General features: G+C 39.4%; 1 protein-coding gene and 1 long non-coding RNA gene across 6 annotated transcripts in view; one reads left to right on the forward strand and one right to left on the reverse strand.

Annotated features, from left to right (window-relative positions):
• LOC309621216 overlaps positions 1-20,136 on the reverse strand; it is a 444,919-nt gene that overhangs the window by 249,270 nt on the left and 175,513 nt on the right. The window lies entirely within an intron of this gene.
• PRRG1 (proline rich and Gla domain 1) overlaps positions 1-20,136 on the forward strand; it is a 370,248-nt gene that overhangs the window by 222,489 nt on the left and 127,623 nt on the right. For 2 of the 5 annotated variants that reach the window (XM_082378245.1, XM_082378248.1), the window contains exon 1: positions 7,805-7,917. The exons of 2 other annotated variants lie outside the window; for them this stretch is intronic. The gene's annotated coding sequence lies outside the window, so the exon portion shown is untranslated. Of the gene's footprint in view, positions 1-7,804; positions 7,918-20,136 lie in introns of those variants that run through there. One more of the 5 variants, XM_082378247.1, reaches the window with a different exon arrangement.

Below are 20,136 nucleotides of genomic sequence, written 5' to 3' on the forward strand. Positions count from 1 at the left end.
CCATCCACCTCACTACAAATAACTCAATTTCGTTTCTTTTTATGGCTGAGTAATATTCCATTATATATATGTGCCACATCTTCTTTATCCATTCATCTGTTGATGGACACTTAGGTTGCTTCCATGTCCTGGCTATTGTAAATAGTGCTGCAATGAACATTGTGGTACATGACTCTTTTTGAATTATGGTTTTCTCAGGGTATATGCCCAGTAGTGGGATTGCTGGGTCATATGGTAGTTCTGTTTTTAGTTTTTTAAGGAACCTCCATACTGTTCTCCATAGTGGCTGTATCAATTTACATTCCCACCAACAGTGCAAGAGGGTTCCCTTTTCTCCACACCCTCTCCAGCATTTATTGTTTGTAGATTTTTTGATGATGGCCATTCTGACCTGTGTGAGGAGATACCTCATTGTAGTTTTGATTTGCATTTCTCTAATGATTAATGATGTTGAGCATCTTTTCATGTGTTTGTTGGCCATCTGTATGTCTTCCTTGGAGAAATGTCTATTTAGGTCTTCTGCCCATTTTTTGATTGGATTGTTTGTTTTTTTGATAATGAGCTGCATGAGCTGTTTGTATATTTTGGAGATTAATCCCTTGTTGGTCACATCGTTTGCAAATATTTTCTCCCATTCTGTGGGTTGTGTTTTCATTTTGTTCCTACATACTCTTTCATGTAAGGGTTTCTTCACTCAGCACATTTTTTTAGATTCATCCACATTGTTACTTGTTTCAGTAGTTCATTTCTTTTTATTTTTATTTTGCTGAGTTATACCTCATTGTGTGAAAATCTCAGTTTGTTTATCCATTGTCTTACTGATGGGCAACTCTGTTTCCAATTTCAGACTACTGTAAATAAAGCTGTTAAGAACCTTTTCATACTAGTCTTTTTTGTACACATTTGTTATCATTTCTCTTGAGTAAATATTGATGAGGGGAATTGGTTATAGAGTAGGCATATGTCTAATTTTAGAAGAAACTGCCAGATCTTTCTCCAAAGTAGTTGTATGGTGTTTCACTCCCAGCAACAATGTATGAATGTTCTGATGGCTCCATATCTTCACTAACATTTGGTGGTGTTGATCTTTTCAATTTTAGCCAAACTGGTGGGTATGTTTTGTGAGCTAATTGTGGTTTTATTTTGCATTTCCCTGATGACTGATGATGTTGGGCACATTGTCATGTGCTCATTGACCATTCGTATCTCTTCCTTTGTGAGACTTCTACTCAACTTTTTTGTTCATTTTTAAATTGCTTTTTTCTTTTTATTATTGAGTTTCAGAAATTCTGTTTGTATATTGATACCAGTATTTTGTGAGATATATGTTATGCAGAGTTTTCTCCCAGTCTGAAGGTTTTTCATTAATTTTCTAAATGATATCATTTGATGAACAAAAGTTTTAAATTTTCATGAAGTCTAATTCATCATTATTTTCGTTTATGGTTATTGCTTTCTTTGTTGTCTTAGAAATCTTTGCCTACCTCCAAGTCACAAAAATATTCTGTTTCCACATAAATGATTTATTTTATTTTATTTTACTTTATTTTTTAAAATTAATTAATTAATTAATTTTTGGCTGCATTGGGTCTTCGTTGCTGCGCACAGGCTTTCTCTAGTTGCGGCGAGCAGGGGCTACTCTTCGTTGTGGTGCGCGGGCTTCTTATTGCGGTGGCTTCTCTTGTTGCAGAGCACAGGCTCTAGGTGTGTGGGCTTCAGTAGTAGTGGCTTGCGGGCTCTAGAGCGAAGGCTCAGTAGTTATGGTGCACGGGCTTAGTTGTTCCACGGCATGTGGGATCTTCCTGGACCAGGGCTCAAACCCGTGTCCCCTGCATTGGCAGGTGGATTCTTAACCACTGTGCCACCAGGGAAGTCCCCCACATAAAAGATTTATAGTTTTACTTCGTACATTTAGGTCTATGTTCTATCTCAAATTAAGTTTTTATTGTGCGAGGTAGGAATCAAGTTTCAATTTTTTTGCATATGGGTACCCGTTATTCCAGCATTATTCATGGAAAAGGCTCTCCTGTCCCTAACAGATTGCCTTGGCTACTTTGTCAGAAATCAAATGACCATATAAGTGGGACACTTCTGGGCTCTCTTTTTAATCTATTGATATTTCTATTGGTCTGTATGCCAGGCTGTCTATGACGTTATAGTAGGTCTTAAAAGTCAGTTATTGTAAGTCCTCTAAGTTTGTTTTTCTTTTTCAAAATTGCTTCGGATAATTTGGATTCTTCCTTTACATTCCTATATGGCTTTATTTTCCTATATGCCTTTTATAATCAGTGTGATTATTTTTTAGGTCTGCTGGGATTATGATTGGGAATGTGATGAGTCTAAAATCAAAACTGGGAGAAATATATCTTAACATTGAGTTTTCCAATACATTAGCATGGTGTATCTTTCCATTTAGTTAGGTCTTTCTGAATTTCTATCAGCAGTTTTTTATAGTTAATAATAAAGAGGTCTTGCATATCCTTTGTGAAATTTATTCCTAACCACTTTATAGTTTCTGATGTTATCATAAATTAAACTGTTTCCAATTTTATTTTCTAATTGTGTGCTAGCATATAAAACATGATTGACTTTTATATTATTTTATTTCCAAATATATGGATTTTGTCTAATATCTCTTGTACTTATTTCTTTTTTTAATGTTTTGATAATTTTATTTTTTATTATTTTTAATTAATTTATTTATTTATTTGGCTGTGCCAGGTCTTAGTTGCGGTTAGTTGCCCCGTGCGGGATCTTCGTTGTGGCATGCGGGATCTTTTAGTTGTGGCATGTGAACTCTTAGTTGCAGCATGTGGGATCTAGTTCCCTGACCAGGGATTGAACCCGTGCCCCCTGCATTGGGAGTGCCAGTCTTAGTCACTGGACCACCAGGGAAGTCCCTATTGTACTTATTTCTAATTTAATCTCATTGTAGTCAGAGTGCATACTCTGTTTCATTTCAGTCCTTTTAAGTTTATTGACCTTAGTTTTATGGCACATCCTATGGTCTTCCATGCTACCTGTATGTTTACCAAGATTGTTTGAGATGATACAAAAGAAATACAAAAATTAAACTCTGCTTTCTTGCAGTTTCCCAACCACATGGGAGTTAGAAATGTAAATACATGGAACAATACGACAAAGTCAGGAAAAACTAAATTATATCATCAGTAGGGATTAACCACATAAGTGATGAAAAGTCCTAAAGGAAAGGATTTATCAGAGTAGGGGCACAACAGGGTTTGCACCCCTCCACTCTTTCTGGACATGAGTGGTTAAGCCAATTCTTGAAACAAGTGCTGGGTGCAAACTATTAGATTGGAAGTTGGAGAACTAATGAGTGAAATGATTAAGGGATGAAAAAAGGATCTGGCAAGTCATGAGCAGAAGACAGCATGGAATCTTATTTCCTTGTGTTCTTTCTTTTTTTCCCACAAGAATTTTTTCTAACCTTGTATGTGTCAGGCTTTGTAATTAATGCCAGAGCTACATTGTTCCCCTGCCTCAGAGGTCTGGGTGAAGAGAAAGATTCAGGCATAAAGAAGAGGGGGATGCATGTACTAGGAGAGCAAGGGGAGTAGCAATAACTAATTTACTTTGCATGGAGTGGCACCAGGAAGACCTTACACTGTGGGTGTCTTTGGAGCGGGGTCTTTAAGAATGTGTCTGCCATACAGAGAGAATAGAGAAGTCCTAGCAGCTTGAAAGTATAAGACAAATACAGAGAGCAGCTTAGGTAGAGGGTAGAGGGAATGAGTTTGCAAAGGAGCACTAGTGCCAGTAATTAGAAAATTTGATTGTGCTTAAGGAGTTTGTATTTTTTGTTAAAGTGCCTGGGAGTCGAAATGCTTTTAAGAAGTACAATGGCTTGATCATGTTTGTGTTTATTAACATATCTGGCATAATTGAGCAGGGTGGATTGGATTTGGGAGAAACTAAAGACAGGGAAACGAGTTGGGAGAGCATCTTAGGTCAGGTGATTGATGATTAACCTGATGTGATGCAGGAAAGAGGCATTAATATGTGAGACATGCAGGAGGTAGAATGAGTAGACAACTGAGGCTGGAAAAGAAGGGGTCATGGGTGACTTTCCCATTTCTAATGCGTGATGGGGTGCGTAGGGGTTTCATTAACAAGGAAAGAAATTGCAGAACAAAAGCAGAATTTGGAAGAAAAACTGAGTTTCATTTCTTATCAATTGAGGAGAAAAGATCCATTAGTCAGTTTTAACTATAGAACTGAAGATTAGGAGAAGGGGAGGCCAGAGATTTGATTTACAAGTCATTAATATTTACTTGCCAGCAGTCAAGCAGAGAACTAGAACTACATCCACCTGGTGTGTCTTGTGGAGACTGGACTACTGAATGAGAAAAAGGCTGAGATAACTTGTGAGTCCCCTTCTGGGCCTTTGAGTAACTATTAAGAGGAAGGAGGGTAACCAGGAGGTGGGGTACTAGTGAAGTAGACAGCTCTGGAATACCAACTCTGACAGTTTGGTTCTGAAATTTGCTTCATTTCTTAAACAAGAGGCATCTCATAAATAAGCAATTGGGGGAAATTAAGCTCACATCATGTATTAATGAGAACATTTGGGGGTTTATGCAAGAGAAACCAGTTTGAGCTAGCTTCAGCAAAATAAGATTTTCTTATGAGAATGCAGGGGTGCCTCATAGCAGCCAAGGGTAAGAATGCCACGTAACCAGGAGGCAGACTGAGAATCCAGGCTTGGCTCCACTCTGTTTACCTCCTTTCTCTTTGTGTCTCTTCCCTTTCTTGACTTGTTTTTTATCTTTCTCCGGATGCCATAGGTCCTAAATTGATACTATAGCTCCAGACACCCAGTGTTACTAATTTCCCCTCCCCATTCTAAATCCCCAGGCAAGTTCTCTGATTGGGCCAGCATGGGTGAGAGGGTCCATCCTGATCTAATCGTGTGTGTGTGTGTGTGCATGTGTGTGTGTGTGTGTGTGCGTGTGTGTGTGTGTGTGTGTGTGTTTAAGGGCCAATGGACTCCAGGCCAGTTAATCATAAGATCTGGGGGTGGTATCCAGACATCAGTATCTGTTAGAAGTGTCCCAGTTTGGGAACCAATGCCTTAGGCTCTGTTATTTTTATGAAAATAAAGACTATCGTAGGGTTAATAATGCCCCCACCATGTCCATGTGCTAGTAGCCAGAACCTGTGGAAATATTATGTTAAATGGCAAAGGGGAATTAAAGTTTCAGATGGAATTGAGGTTGCTAAAAAACTGACCTTAAAATCAGGAGATTGTTTTGGATTATCTGGGTGGGACTGATATAATCACAAGGGTCCTTAAATGTGGAAGAGGTAAGCAGAATTGTCAGTGTGAGAGAGTAATGTCATTGCTGGCTTTACAGCAATGGAAAGGAAAGGGCCATTATCCAGGGCATGTGGGTGGCGTCTGGAAAGTGGAAAAGTCAAGAAAAATCATTCTCCCTTAGAACCTCCATAAAGGAACTCAACCCATCTGGCACCTTGATTTTAGCCCAGTGTGACGCTTTTCAGACTTCTGACCTCTAGAGCTGTAATACATTTGTGTTGTTTTAAGCCATGAAGTTTGTGGTGATTTTTTTAACAGCAGCCATAGAAAACCAATACAGAGACATTATTGAGAAGACTGGTTACCACTTGAATAAAAGAGAGAGAGATCAAAGATAATTCCAAGGCTGTATTCCTTAAATACAGTTGTTCCATGGTGAATATTGAACTTTTTTTTTTTTGGTCTCTCTAGCACTTCTCTTCTGAAGACAGCATCTCCTTCTACCTTTTGTTTTCATTTAGAAATTTTCTCTTCATTTTTTTCCTCCAACTCTGAGGTTCTACTGGGGGGTACCATTCTTATGTCCTACCTGCGCTTTCTCTCCAAGAATGGTTATATGACTCAGCCTCACCCAATCATGCTCTTTATCTGGTGTTCTAAAAATTGAAACTTCGGGAAGAGAGGTACTTTCTGTCTGCTGACAGCTTGGTAGATGTGAGCCCACAATTTGTCCGAAGCCATGGTTCCAAGTGTACAGAACATGACTTGGAGGTTCTGAAGAGTGACCCCTTCCAAGAGAGGCAGGGTTGAGAGCCTAATCTGGAATTTGAAGCATTCAGTTACTGGTTCCATTTATTCTTAAGGCCAATCATAGACTTACCCTTTCGCAACTTGGGTTACACAATAACTTTCTCTTTTTGCCTAAGCTACTTCATTTTAGTTTTCGTCACTTCAATCAAAATATTCAGACAAATTCAGACATAAAACAAGAAAATAAATCCATAATCAAATGAAAGTGAACAAACATATATCTGCATCTATTAAAGATGCAAAAATTGTCTTTATTAACACAGTGTTATTGTTGTTTTTTTCTCTTAGCACCTTCTGTATGTAAAACATTTTACCAGTGAAGTAACTAGGACAAGGTCCTACTTCAGGCACTTACAGATTTATTCAGCCTACAGAGTCTGTGTCTACATTTACCAGTATACATACCCTCTTGCAGTCTGTTCTTACTGCAGTCCCCCTATGCTTATTTGACAAAGGCAAAACAGAAATGAGTTCAGAAAGTCTGATTTGTAAAATACAGAAACGGAAGAATCACAAAGGTTAATGGGAAGAATTTCAGGATATTCAGATCTCTAAGGGCAATGACCAGTCTCTCCCCAAAAATGTTCCTTTCCCTTTTCGGTCAAAATACTTGCTGGGAAGGACTATTGGTGTGGCCCTGTGGCAATTCTATTATTCTTAATAAGCCAAATGTTTCTTAGTTCCATCATAACTAAAGTAAAAAGAAGAAAGGAAAAGTAATTTGGAATAAATCACTTCAGGCCCACAGGCCAATTCACTTTGGATTCACTCAGGTGTGTTTATTTTAATAGCTGATCTGAAGGCATGTGAGATACCACAGCTTACCAGATTTTAAACAGAAAAGTACAGAACTTAAAACTAAGCACGCATGCAGCATGGAATAATAATCAAGTTAGGCTTCTTAAAATGCTAACTGCCAGAAAACCTGAAACCAATAGAGCAAAATTCACAGGACAACACAGGCTGAATATTCTGTTTCTCAGAGGGGCTTTTAAGAAGGCTCAGATTCTGAGGTAGCTCCCTAAAAAGCAGGGTCAATAATGGGTCTTATTTGACAACATGTGTTCTTCTCCCCAAGATATTCGGGTAGGTTTGTTCAAGACTTTTTTTTTTTTTTTTTTTTTTTTTAAGAAAAAGCAGATGTTGTCAGCAAAAGGCCAGAACAGCAGAAGAGTTTGTTCTCAGGGAAAGGGCTGAACTGTAACAGTGGGCAACGGTTGGAAAGTCACCAACCACGTTCTGGGCTCACACAGCAGAGACATGTTAACTAGGGTGCCCTGCACAGGCGGTTTGTGGATGAGAAATTTCCATGCCGCTTACCATGGGCTGAGGACAGCGCGCGATGAGGAGAGAGGCCAGTGGGCGGAATAGTGTGTGGGGAGGTAGGCATGTAAGAGGGTGAAAGGCTCGCGAGGATCTAGGGTGGGTCCAGGGAGAGGCGTGCTGACGCAGGGGGCTGGCTAGTTTGGCCCCGCGCCAAGCTGGGGTTTCTGGAGTGTGAATGTGCGTGGGGTGCACCCAGGGGCCTCGACGACTTCTCTTGCCAGTGTTATTTATAACAGATCTCAAGAGTGGAAAGCTCTAACTCGGTGCCCTGAGCGCTAAGTCTTCCGAACCTAGGCGGCGGATGCCCCGCCCCTCTGTTTCCCACCCTGCCTGGCCCCTCCCCTCTCCTTCCTAACTCCGCCCGGGCCCCGCCCCCGCCGCTTCCCACCGCCCTTCCCGTCAGCTCCTGGCTCCTGGCTCCTCCTGGGCTCGGCGGCGGTGGGAAGGCGCAGGCGCGGTTGGCGGCCGGCAGAGCGCAGAGTAGTGGCGCGGGGCGCGCGGTGAGTGCGGTGGCGGCGCGGGGCTCGCAGCCGGGGAATGTGGTTTGGGCGGGCGTCCGGGGAGGGTTCGGAGCGTGTGCGGGTGGCGGCCCGGGGAGACGTCGGCCCCATAAGGAGAAACCTACCAGACGTGCGGCAGCGGGGCTGGCCGCGCTGCCGGACAGTGTCCGGCCCCGGCCGCGTGGGGAGCTGAGTGCGTGGTGGCGGGAGCGGGAGAGGGTATGTGTGAGGAGAAATTGAAGGAAAGGGCTCCAGAGGCTGGAAGTCCGGACTCAGGCTTGGCAGAACCGGGAGCCTCGCCAAGGGCGCTGGAGGGTGTCCCAGCTTCAAGTTCAGTACCCCCGCTTGGTGCCCCTGAGCGGCGGGCGTCCCGGGCCTGTCCCTTCCCCCGCGCTGCCGTCTCGGAGTGCAGAGTTGCCAGGAACATTCCGCATCGCGGGGGGAGAGGATTTGGAGGCGGTGGGCTGTCGCCCCAAGCTTGTGCCAAGGAGGGCGTGGCATTCGTGTGACTTTCTTCACCCCGCCCCCGGGAATGTGTCCGTCTTCTGGTACATTGTGCTCGTGGACGTTTTAACAAAGGCTATGACTGTTTTCTAGGCAGTGGCTGGTAACAGCGGGGGCGGGTCGGTGGAGGGGGGGCGCACGAGGTCGCGATGCGGCCCTGGGGGAAGGGGGAGCGGGGCGGGGGCAGGCTTGGGGGGAGTGGAAGGAAGGGAACAACCCTCCTGGCTCAGCTTTTTCCTCCTTCCTGGTCCGCTGATTTTGATCAGTGGTAGAAACAGCCTCGAGAGGGATATGAGTGGAAATTAGTGTGTGTGTTCAGACTGGCTGCAGCCATTGGTTTTGTAATTGTGCTGTTGATGTATTTTCTAAGTGTCCCTTAAGGAGAATGGCGAAACTAATGGAATTTAAGAGGAAATAATTGAACGGAAGGATGAAGAGGTGGAGTGTCAAAACTTAGAGCTAAATTAATGCTTTGAGATAGTCATAGTATAAATTAAGCCAAACTTTGAAGGATGTGGAGGTGTGAAAGTCAGAGTAAGTGGAAGTTGGTTAGGGTGTGGTTGATTGTTTCAATCAAGAGTGGATTATTGTGTGTGTGTGTGTGTGTTAGTGAGTGAGTGTAGATGCTGCTAAGTTCTTCAGATTCACTTTAGAACCCTTAAAAATGATATTGGGGATATAAAACACTGGGGCAAATATTGTAATTTTAGATAAGGTTCTGAGGCTTTCATTTTCAAGCTTAGGATCTTTATGGAAAGTAGTATGTGTTCCCAAGCATAGATGTTGATATTTTTACTCATTTGTTTAACTTAATACAATAAAACAAACTGAACTTCTTCCTCCTCCACCCCTTTCCCTCGATTGTGAATCCTGTTTTATAAACATTTACTTTCAGATCTGAAGTGTGTTTAAAGGCTCAGTCCCCCTTCCAACCCCCAAATCATGAAGTGAGCATGATTTCTTCTTGTGTTATTGTCATTTTATTCTTTCTTTTACTGTTATTTTAAGTTAAATGCCACTAACAGTACCAGATTTGGGGAGGAAGGTGTTAGGGATACTTCCCTTTTCCAGTGGCTAATGAACTCCTATTCATCCCTTCAGACTCAGCCCAATTCACCACTTGGAAAAATTGCCAGATCCATCAGAATGAATTAGTCACCCCCCCCTTTCTGCTAAACTGATACTACTGGCCTTATTTCTCTCTTGCTACTGGAACTTCAGTCTTCTGTGTTATCCCAGTACCTAGGGCTGCTGGGTAGGTACTAAGTGCCTAATGAATAACGTTAGATGTTAATAAGTGCTGTTGGAAAGATAGTAATTCGTATCACATAAAGTTCATGGGGTAATGGAAGAAATTCAGAATGCTGAAATTATATTTAGTATTTGAACAACATTATTTGGAATATGGATAAGAAACAAGTATGGAAATATGTTCCCATGTATTAGTCTGTGGATTATCCTTCTAAAAGAGGTGCAAAAGCTTTGCGGATATAGGCAAAATAGACATCAGAAAAACGCCAATTCTTTTAAAAGGTCAACTTCTGACACTGAAACAAGTGAAAAGTCAACATGAAACGAAGATTAATCATTTGTAGAAAGACACAAATAGGGTGCTGCTGGAATTTAGGAAATTTGTAAGTGGATTAAGCTGGCCAGATGGTATCTTAGGAAAGCTAATGTAACTAAAGAAGCTGTAACCTATTAGACCAATTAGAGAGACTAGTCAATTACATTATACGCCTCCTAAACTGTAAGGTGATTTGAGTATTTGGCTAATGAGTCTCTTCACTTTAGAGTGCCCTCAATAGGCTTGTCCTATTTCTGCCGGCCAGTTCTCTTAACTCCACCAGCATCACTGGCCTTCTAGTCACCTCTGGCTCATAACAGGGATTATCTTTCTCTTGCTCCTTACCACTCAAGCTCATCACCCCTACACCTAGCTTTCGTCTGCTAGATGGATTTACCCATTGGAGAGAATACCGAGAGCAAATGTTTACTCAATTTATAAGTGAAGAAAATTGATACTTTAGTTTTAAAAATGAGTCAGGATTGACTACTTGGTTACTCCAGGCTTCTGTGCCTGCAAAGCAGAAAACCTATTCTGGCTCTTAGTAAACTTGTAAGGTTTCTTCCCTCACTTAATTTATCCCCTCTCCACCTATATGTAAAAGCTCTTTTTCTTCATGTCACTTTTTTAAAATATATGTAATATTAACCACTGTTCCTCCCAAAACACTCCAAGTTAGTGTCTGGTTTTTGTCAGTAAAACTTGGGAATCAGAGAGAATGAGTAGCCGCCATAAAACATTTTCTAAAAAAGTTCTACATCCTCTGTGGTCTGTAGATTCACTGAAAAAAAAAAAATTCCCAACTACTGTGATTAAGGCTTCCTACTTAAAACTTTCCTCACCTAGACTTCCTCCCTTATTTCTGGTTTTTCCTCTCATTCTTTGACCAGTCAACCTCAGTCACTTCCACTGAGTCTTCTTCTTAGGATTCTGTCCCAGACTCCTTTCCCACTCTTTGCAGGAGACAATAATATGGTGGTCAAGGGCGTGAAATTTGGAGGCAAGATGTTAAAAATCTTTCTCTAAGTGTCAGTTTCCTCATCTGTAAAAATGATAATTATAACACCTGATAAGTGAGATCAAGTGTATTAACAGCTTATCATAATATCTAGCACATACTAATTGCCCTAATAATGGTAGCTATCGTTATTTCTAATTGCCATTTCTTATGACAAGTACTATAATTTCACTAGCAGTTAACTTCACAATATGGATATATTGACATCTGCTCTGTTCGAGCTTCAGTCCTGTGATTGTAGATTCCTCCCATATTTCCAAAACAAGTGGCTTAGCACAGTGGTTCCCAAACATCAACATGCATAATAATCACAAGAATGCGTAGATTTCTGGGCCCCATCCCTAGAGTTTCTGATGTCTGGGATGGGGCCTGAGGAGTTTTCATTCCTTACAAGTTTGCAAATGATAGTGATGCTGCTGACCCTTGGATCACATTGAGAGGCACTGATCTAGATGGATTAAGACAAATTGGCAGGGAGGAAAGGAGACCAAAAAAAAAAAAAAAAAGACCAGAAAGTTATCGAAGAGAGGAGCGTTCTTAAAGCTGGTGGTATCAAATATCTTGTAAAGTTTGGAAAGGATAAAACTAAGAGAACACAGTTGGATTTGGTGACCAGGAGCCTTTTTGTTTGTCTTCCATGTGTGTCAGATACAGAGGGTTGATTTAATTATACTCCTCAGTTGGTGGAATATTATCATTATTACGACCAGAAAAAACATATGTCAGGTATTTGAGGTAATGGTTCTTAATCTGGGATGTGCATTAGACTCTGTTAGGGAGTTGTTTTCACCAGCATACTTACGTTTAGTGCCCTTCCCCCCCATGCAAACTCATCAAGTCAGAATTTCAGAGTATGGAACCTGGGCATGAAAAAATTCCAGGAGATTTTTATGTACACCCTGGTTAAGAACCACTTCTTTGAACAATGATGGTCAGGAAGTAGAAGCAGTGAAAATAAACCAAGTTTTTGGTAAATTGTTGATGAAGTGAGAAGGGAAGAAAAAAACTGGAGTTTGAGAATTTTAAGGGATCAAGAAAATAGGAATTCGTAAAAAGAGGTAGAAAGCCTGCTTGAGTGTTTGAAGGTGTAATGCTAAGGGAATATAATTGATGAAATAGAGAACTGGATCCAGAGGGCAGGAGGGAATAGAATTGGGCACCAAGAGAATAGAGGGGAAAAGAATGAGTGAAGAAAAATAAATCTAAAGGTAGAGAGGGGAGAAGTTGAAGGAACACTCCTTAAGGGAGGTTGTTTGCACACTACTGTTCAGTGGAACTTAAATAGTCCATGAACTCTGTGGATTTTTCAAGGTTAGTAGTGCTGGTCAATAAACTAGTCAGTTCACCTACTCCAGCTACCTCTAATGGTTACACAGTTGTGTTTTTTCACGACTTTTCTCATTTAGAAGAATTTTTTGAAATTAAGTCTAGACATGCTGTGCTGTAATGCTGTTGCCCCAGCCCTTGCCATAAGATGACATATCATAAGTATTTATATGATTATTATTCAACAAATGTTTGTGTGCCTCTCAATTGCCAGGCATTTTTCTAAGAACTAAGGATACAGCAGTGAATAAAATATTTGTATTTTATTGGAAATTTCTGTCCTCAAGGAGCTCACATCCTATTTGAGGGAGGAAGATAATAAACAAAATAAATAAGTAAAATATAAGTGTGCATGTGCGCTCTGTGTGTGTGTGTGTGTGTGTGTATATATATATATACATACACGCATATGTATATGTGTGTATGTATGTAAAGTTATAAAGTGTTGCATTCTTTGGAGAAATACAGAGTAGGGAAAGTGAATAGTGGAACATCTATAGGTATTCACCAATAGGTGAATAGAGTCTGTTGGAGGGTGGTGATCAGGGAAGACTTTGCTGTCAGCAAAGACTTGTAAGAGATGAGAAAACCATTTATTTGGAGGAAGAGCTTTCTGGGCACAGAGAACAGCAAGTATAGAGGTCCTGAGGTGGTACCTTTTTGAGACCTTTTTGCTAGGAATCACAAAACAGTCCTTGTGGTTAGAGCAGCATGAATGAGTGGGGATGAATAATAAGAAACAGGGTCAGATAAGTAAGAAGGTGTGTTGGAGGGTGGGAAGAGCATGTAGGGCTATTCAGCTCATTGTGAGAGGACATTGTAAGGTTACTGAGTGAGAAGGAAAGCCATGAAGCGTTTGAAGAGTGAAATGATGTGATCTGATTTCTTTTTTGCAAGGATCAATCTAAGTGCTTTGTGGAGAATAGATTGTAAGGGGAGCAAGAACAGAAGAGACCAATTCGAGGAGAGGTTGTGGTGGCTCGGACCAAGACACTATAATGCTGGAGGTATGATAAGTGATCAGATTTCCTGCTCACTTATTGGAAGTGGAATTGGAAGGGGAGTGTGACGAAGCATGAGAGTCAGGGATGATGCCAAGGATTTTGATCTGAACAACTAGAAGGATGGAGTAGCCATTTAGTGAGATATAGAAGATTGTTGGAGAAGAAAATTTGAGAGAAGGAAGACTAAGAATTCAGTACTAGGCACGCGGAGTCTGAGATGACTGTTTGATATCCAGGTGGAATTCAGGAGAGTGGCATGGGTGAACAGGAAGCTCTGGGAATGGAGCAAATCATTACAAGGAAAGAGAAGGGGTTACTCCTTTGCTTTAAAAACATTAGTGAACTGTTTTTTAGAGCATTTTAGGGTCACAGCAAAATTGAGCAGAAAATACAGAGTTCCCATATACCCCCAAACACACACGAACTCTTCCACTATGAACATCCTGCAACATAGTGGTACCTTTGTTATAAGCAGTGAACCTGCCTGACACATCATTATCCCCTAAAGTCCATAGTTTACGTTAGAGTTCACTCTTGGTGTTGTACATTGTGTGGGTTTGGATAAATGTTCAATGACATGCATCTACCATTGTAACATCATACAGAATAGTTTTGCTGCCCTAAAAATCCTCTGTGCTCTGCCTATTGATCCCTGGCAACCCTGGTCTTCTTACTGTTTCCATAGATTTACCTTTTCTAGAATGTCATATCGTTGGAATTCCACAGTGTGTGAACTTTTTACATTGGCTTCTTTCATGTAGCAATATGCGTTACTTTTCATCCATGTCTTTTCATGGCTTGGTAGCTCATTTCTTTTCAGTGCTGAATAATATTCAATTTTTCTGGATATATCACAATTTATTTATCTGTTAACTTACTGAAGGACATCTTGGTTGCTTCCATGTTTTGGCAATTGTGAATAAAGCTGCTGTAAACATCTATGTGTAGGTTTTTTTGTGGACACAATTGCTGGATCATATGATAAGAGTATGTTTAACTTTGTAAGAAACTGCCAGTTTGTATTCCAAAGAGGCTGTACCATTCTGCATCTCCACCTACAGTGGATGAGAATTCCTGTTGCTCCACATCTTCACTAGCATTTGGTTTTGTCAGTGTTTTGGATTTTGGTCATTCAAATAGGTGTGTAGTAATATCTCATTGCTTTAATTTGGAATTCACCAATGATATAGGATATTAAACATCTTTTCATATGCTTACTTGCTATCTGTATATTTTCTTTCTTGAGGTGTCTGTTCAGATCTTTTGCCCATTTTTTAAATCAGGTTGTTAATTTTCTTATTGAGTTTTAAGAGTTTTTTGGTATACTTTGGATAACACTCCTTTATCAGATGTCTATTTTGCAAGTATTTCCTCTCAGACTGTGGCTTGTCTTCTCATCCTTTTAACATTGTCTTTCACAGAGCAGAAGTTTTTAATTTTAATGAAATCCAGCTTATCAATTTATTTCTTCCACAGATCATGCCTTTAGTGTTGTATCTAAAAGTCATTGCCATATCCAAGGCCAATTAGGTTTTCTCCTATGTTATCTTCCAGGAGTTTTATAGTTTTGTATTTTACATTTGGTCTTTGGTCCATTTTGAGTTAAATTTTGTGAAGGGTGTAAACTCTGTGTCTAGATTCATTTTTTTTCTTTGTAGGTGGATGTTCAGTTGTTATAGCACCATTTGGTGAAAAGACTATCTTTGCCCCGTTATGTTGCCTTTGCTCCTTTGTTAACAATCAGTTGACTATATTTATTTGGGTCTTTTTTCTGGACTCTCTGTTTTATTTCATTGATCTATTTGTGTTCTTTCTCAATACCACACTCTCTTGATTACTGTACCTTTATTGTAATTCTGTAAATGGGGTCGAGTCAGTCTTCTGACTTTGTTCTTCTCCTTCAGTATTGAGTTGACTCTTTTAGGTCTTTTGCCTCTCCATATAAATTTTGGAATAAGTTTGTTGATATCCACAAAATAACTTGCTAGATTTTGACGGAGATTGTGTTGAATCTATTGATCAACTTGGGAAAAACTGACATCTTGACACTATTGAGTCTTTCTGTCCATGAACATGGAATAATTCTCCATTTATTTAGTTCTTTGATATCTTTTGTCACAGTTATGAGGAATTTTCCTCATATAGATTTTGTACAAATTTTTTAGATTTACACATAAGTAATTCATTTTAGGGGGGGAGTGCTAATGTAAATGGTAATATATTTTTAATTTCAAATTCCACTTATTTATTGCTGGTATATAGGAAATTGATTAACTTTTGCATATTAATGTTGTATCTTGTAACATTTCTGTCATTGCTTATTAGTTCCAGGAGGTTTTTTGTTGTTGCTGTTGTTGATTCTTTTGGATTTTCTACATTGATGATAATGCCATCTGTGAACATTTGATTTCTTACTTACCAGTCTGTATAACTTGGAAAGGAGTGGTGAAAGGGGACATTATTTCTTTCTTCCTTATCTTAGTTGGAAAGCTTTGAGTTCCTCCTTATTAAGTATGATGTTAGCTGTAGGTTGTTTGTAGATATCCTTAACACATTGAGGAAGTTCCCCTCTATTCTTAATTTTCTGAGAGTTCTTAATCATGAATAGGTGTTGGATTTTGTCAAGTCCTTTTTCTGCATCTACTGATAAGATCATGTTATTTTTCTTCTTTAGCCTATTGATGTGATGGATTACATTAATTGATTTTCAAATGTTGAAACAGCCTTGCATACATGGGATAAATCTCTCTTGGTTATGGTGTGTAATCTTTTTTATACATTGTTGCATTTGATTTGCTAATCTTTTCTTGAGGATTTTTGCATGTATGTTCATGAGAGATACTAGTCTGTAGTTTTCTTTTCCTGTAATGTCTTTGGTTTTGGTATTAGGGTAATTCTGGCTTCATGAGTTAGGAAGTATTCCCTTGGTTTGGTTTCTATCTTCTGGAAGAGACTGTAGAAAATTGGTATAATTTCTCCTTAGGGGTTTGATAGAATTCTCAAGTGAGCCCATCTGGGCCTGTTGCTTTCTGTTTTGGAAGATTATTAATTTTTGATTTAATTTCTTTAATATATATAGGCCTCTTCATACTGTCTATTCTTGTGTAAGTTTTGGCAGATTGACTCTTTCAGAGAAGTGGTTTGTTTAATCTAGGTTATAAAATTTGTGGGCATGGATTTGTTCATAATAATCTTTTACTAACCTTTTAATGTCTCCATGCGATCTGTTGTGATGTCTTTTATTTCATTTCTCATATTGTAATTCGTCTTTTTTTTTCTTAGCTTGGCTAGAAGTTTACCAATTTTAAAGATCTTTTCAAAGAATCAGGTTTAGGTTTTACTTTCTCTGTTGATTTCTTGTTATCTGCTCTAATTTTTATTATTTCTCTTCTTTTGCTTACTTTGAATTTAATTTGCTCTTTTCTGGCTTCCTAAGGTGGAACCTTAGATTGTTAATTTTAGATCTTCTTTTTTAATATATGCATTCAATGCTATAAATTTCCCTCTAAGCACTGCTTTCACTGCATTCCATAGTGTCTGGTAAGTTGCATTTTCATTTTCATTTAGTTCAAAATATTTTAAAATTTATTTTGAGAGTTCTTCATTGACCCATGTGGTGTTTAGAAGTGAGTTGTTTAATCAGCATATATTTTGGGATTTTGCAGTTATCTTACTGTTAACTGATTTCTAGTGTAATTCCATTGTGGTCTGAGAGCAGACATTGTATGATTTCTATTCTTTTAAATTTGTTAAGGTTGTGTTTTATGTTCCAGAATGTGGTTTATTTTGGTGCATATTCCATCAAGCTAGAGAAAATTGTGAATTCTGCTGTTGTTGTATGAAGTAGTCTTTAGATACCAATTATATCCAATTGATTGATGGTGCTGTAGGGTTTGACTATGTACTTACTGAATTTCTGCCTGCTGGATCTGTCCATTTCTGTTAGAGGAGTGTTAAAGTCTGCAACTATAATAGGGGATTCATCTACTTTTCCTTGCAGTTCTGTCAGGTTTTGCCAAATATATTTTAACACTTTGTTGTTATGTGCATGCACATTGAAGATTGTTATGTCTTCTTGGAGGATCGACCCCTTTATCATTATGTTATGGTATTATCCTCTTAGCTCTGACAACTTTCCTTGCCCTGAAGTAGCTCTGTCCGAAATTGATACAGCTGCTTCTCCTTTCTTTTGATTAATTAATAGCATGGTGTATCTTTCTCTGTCTTTACTTTTCATCTATATGTGTCTTTATATTTAAAATGGGTTTCTGAATATTTGCAGCAACGTGGATGGACCTAGAGATTGTCATACTGAGTGAAGTAAGTCAGACAGAGAAAGAGAAACATCGTATGATACCACATATATGTGGAATCTAAAAAGAAATGATACAAATGAACTTATTTACAAAACAGAAACAGACTCACAGACTTAGAGAAAGAACATATGGTTCCCCCGGGGGAAGAGTGGGGGGAAGGGTTAGTTAGGGAGTTTGGGATTGACAGGTACACACTGCTATCTTTAAAGTAGATAATCAACAAGGACCTTCTGTATAGCACAGGGAACTCTGCTCAATGTTATGTGGCAGCCTGGATGGGAGGGGAGTTTGGGGGAGAATGGATACATGCATATGTATGGCTGAGTTGCTTTGCTGTGCACCTCAGACTATCACAACATTGTTAATCAGCTATACTCCAATATAAAGTAAAAAGTTAAAAAAAATAATAAAATGAGTTTCTTGTAGACCAGCGGTCCCCAACCTTTTTGGTATCAGGGACCGGTTTCGTGGAAGACAATTTTTCCACGGACAGGGGTGGGAGGAGGATGACGGTTCAGGTGGTAATGCGAGTGACGGGGAGCGGCAGATGCAGCTTCGCTCACTTGCCCACCACTCACCTCCTGCTGTGCGGCCTGGTTCCTAACAGGCCACAGACTGGTTCCGGTCTGCGGCCTGGGAGTTGGGGACCCCTGTTGTAGACAACATATATTTGGGTTTTGTTTTTTTCATCCTCTTTGACAATCTGTCTTTTCATTGGTATATTTAGATCTTTGACATTTTAAAGGGATTATTGATATAGTTGGATTAATAACTACCATATTTGTTACTGTTTTCTATTTGTTGCCCTTGTTCTTTGTTCCTGTTTTTGTCTTTCATACTTTTTCTGCCTTTTTGTGGTTTTGAGTACTTTATATGATTCCATTTTCTCTCATTAGTGTATCAGTTATGCTTTTTTTAAAAACTTTTAATGGTTGCCCTAGCATTTGCTAAATATACATTTCCAACTAATCCAATTCCACTTTCAAATAATACTGTATCACTTCGTGGGTAATACAAGTACCGAATAATAAAAAAATATTCCAAATTCCTCCCTCCTATTCCTTGTATGATTGTTATCATTCATTTAGCTTATACAAAAGCATATTACATATATAAGCATTCATAATTGAATACATTGTTGCTATTATTTTAACAAATTGTTATCTTTTAGATCATTTAAGAATAAGAAAAATCAAAGTTTTTATATTACGTTTAGTTATTCATTTTTTGATGCTCTTCCTTTCTTTATGTAGATCCTTATTTCTGACCTATATTATTTTCCTTCTCTCTGAAGAACTTCTTTTAACATATCTTGTCAGGCAGATCTACTGCCTAAAAGTTTCCTCAGTTTTTGTTTGTCTGAGAAAGTCTTTATTTCTCCTTCCCTTTTGAAAGATAATTTCTCAGGGTACAAAATTCTGAATTGGTGGATTTTTTTAATCGCAACTGTAAACACGTCTCTTCACTCCCTTCTTGCTTCCTTGGTTTCTGAGGGAAAGTCAGATGTACAGTTAAGCCTTGCACAGTGTGGGGGTTAATCCAAGTGAGTATAACTTACAGTCACTCCTCTGCATCTGCAAAATCAACCAACCATGGGCCGTGTAGTACTTCAGTATTTACTATTGAAAAATATCTGCATATAAGTGAGCCCGGGCAGTTCAAACCCAGGTTGTTCAAGGATCAACTTACCTTTGTTCCTCTATAGGTAAGTTTTTTTTCTCCCCCTTCGGCTTTTTTCCAGATTTTTTTGTCTTTGGTTTTCTTCAATTTGAATATAACATGCCTAGACATAGCTTTTTTTTGTTTCTTTTTGTTTTTTTTTAACTTTTTGTTTTTGGTTTTTTTAATTAATTAATTTGTTTATTTTTTGGCTGCGTTGGGTCTTCGTTGCTGCACATGGGCTTTCTCTAGTTGCAGCAAGTGGGGGCTACTCTTCGTTGCTGTGCGTGGGCTTCTCATTGCAGTGGCTCCTCTTGTTGCGGAGCATGGGCTGTAGGCACGCGGGCTCAGTAGTTGTGGCTCGCAGGCTCTAGAGCGCAGGCTCAGTAGCTGTGACGCACGGGCTTAGTTGCTCCGCAGCATGTGGGATCTTCCTGGACCAGGGCTCGAACCCATGTACCCTGCATTGGCAGGCGGATTCTTAACCACTGTGCCACCAGGGAAGCCCTGTTTCTTTGTTTTGTTTTGTTTTTAAGCATTTATCCTGCTTGGTGTTCTCTGGGCTTCCTGGATCTGTGGTTTGGTATCTGACACTTATTGGGGAAATTCTCACTCACTATTGCTTCAGATATTGCTTCTGTTCTTTTCTCTGTTTCCTCTTTCTGGTATTCTCATTACACATATGTTACATCTTTTGTAGTTGTCTCAGAGTTCTTGGATATTCTTTTCAGTTTTGGTAAGTTTTTATTGTCATATTTTCAAGCTTAGAGATTCTTTACTCAGCTGTGTCCATTCTACTAATGAGCCCATCAAAGGCATTCTTTA

This window comes from Balaenoptera borealis (assembly GCF_965194805.1).
Source record: "Balaenoptera borealis genome assembly, chromosome: X".
Classification (NCBI taxonomy): domain Eukaryota; kingdom Metazoa; phylum Chordata; class Mammalia; order Artiodactyla; family Balaenopteridae; genus Balaenoptera; species Balaenoptera borealis.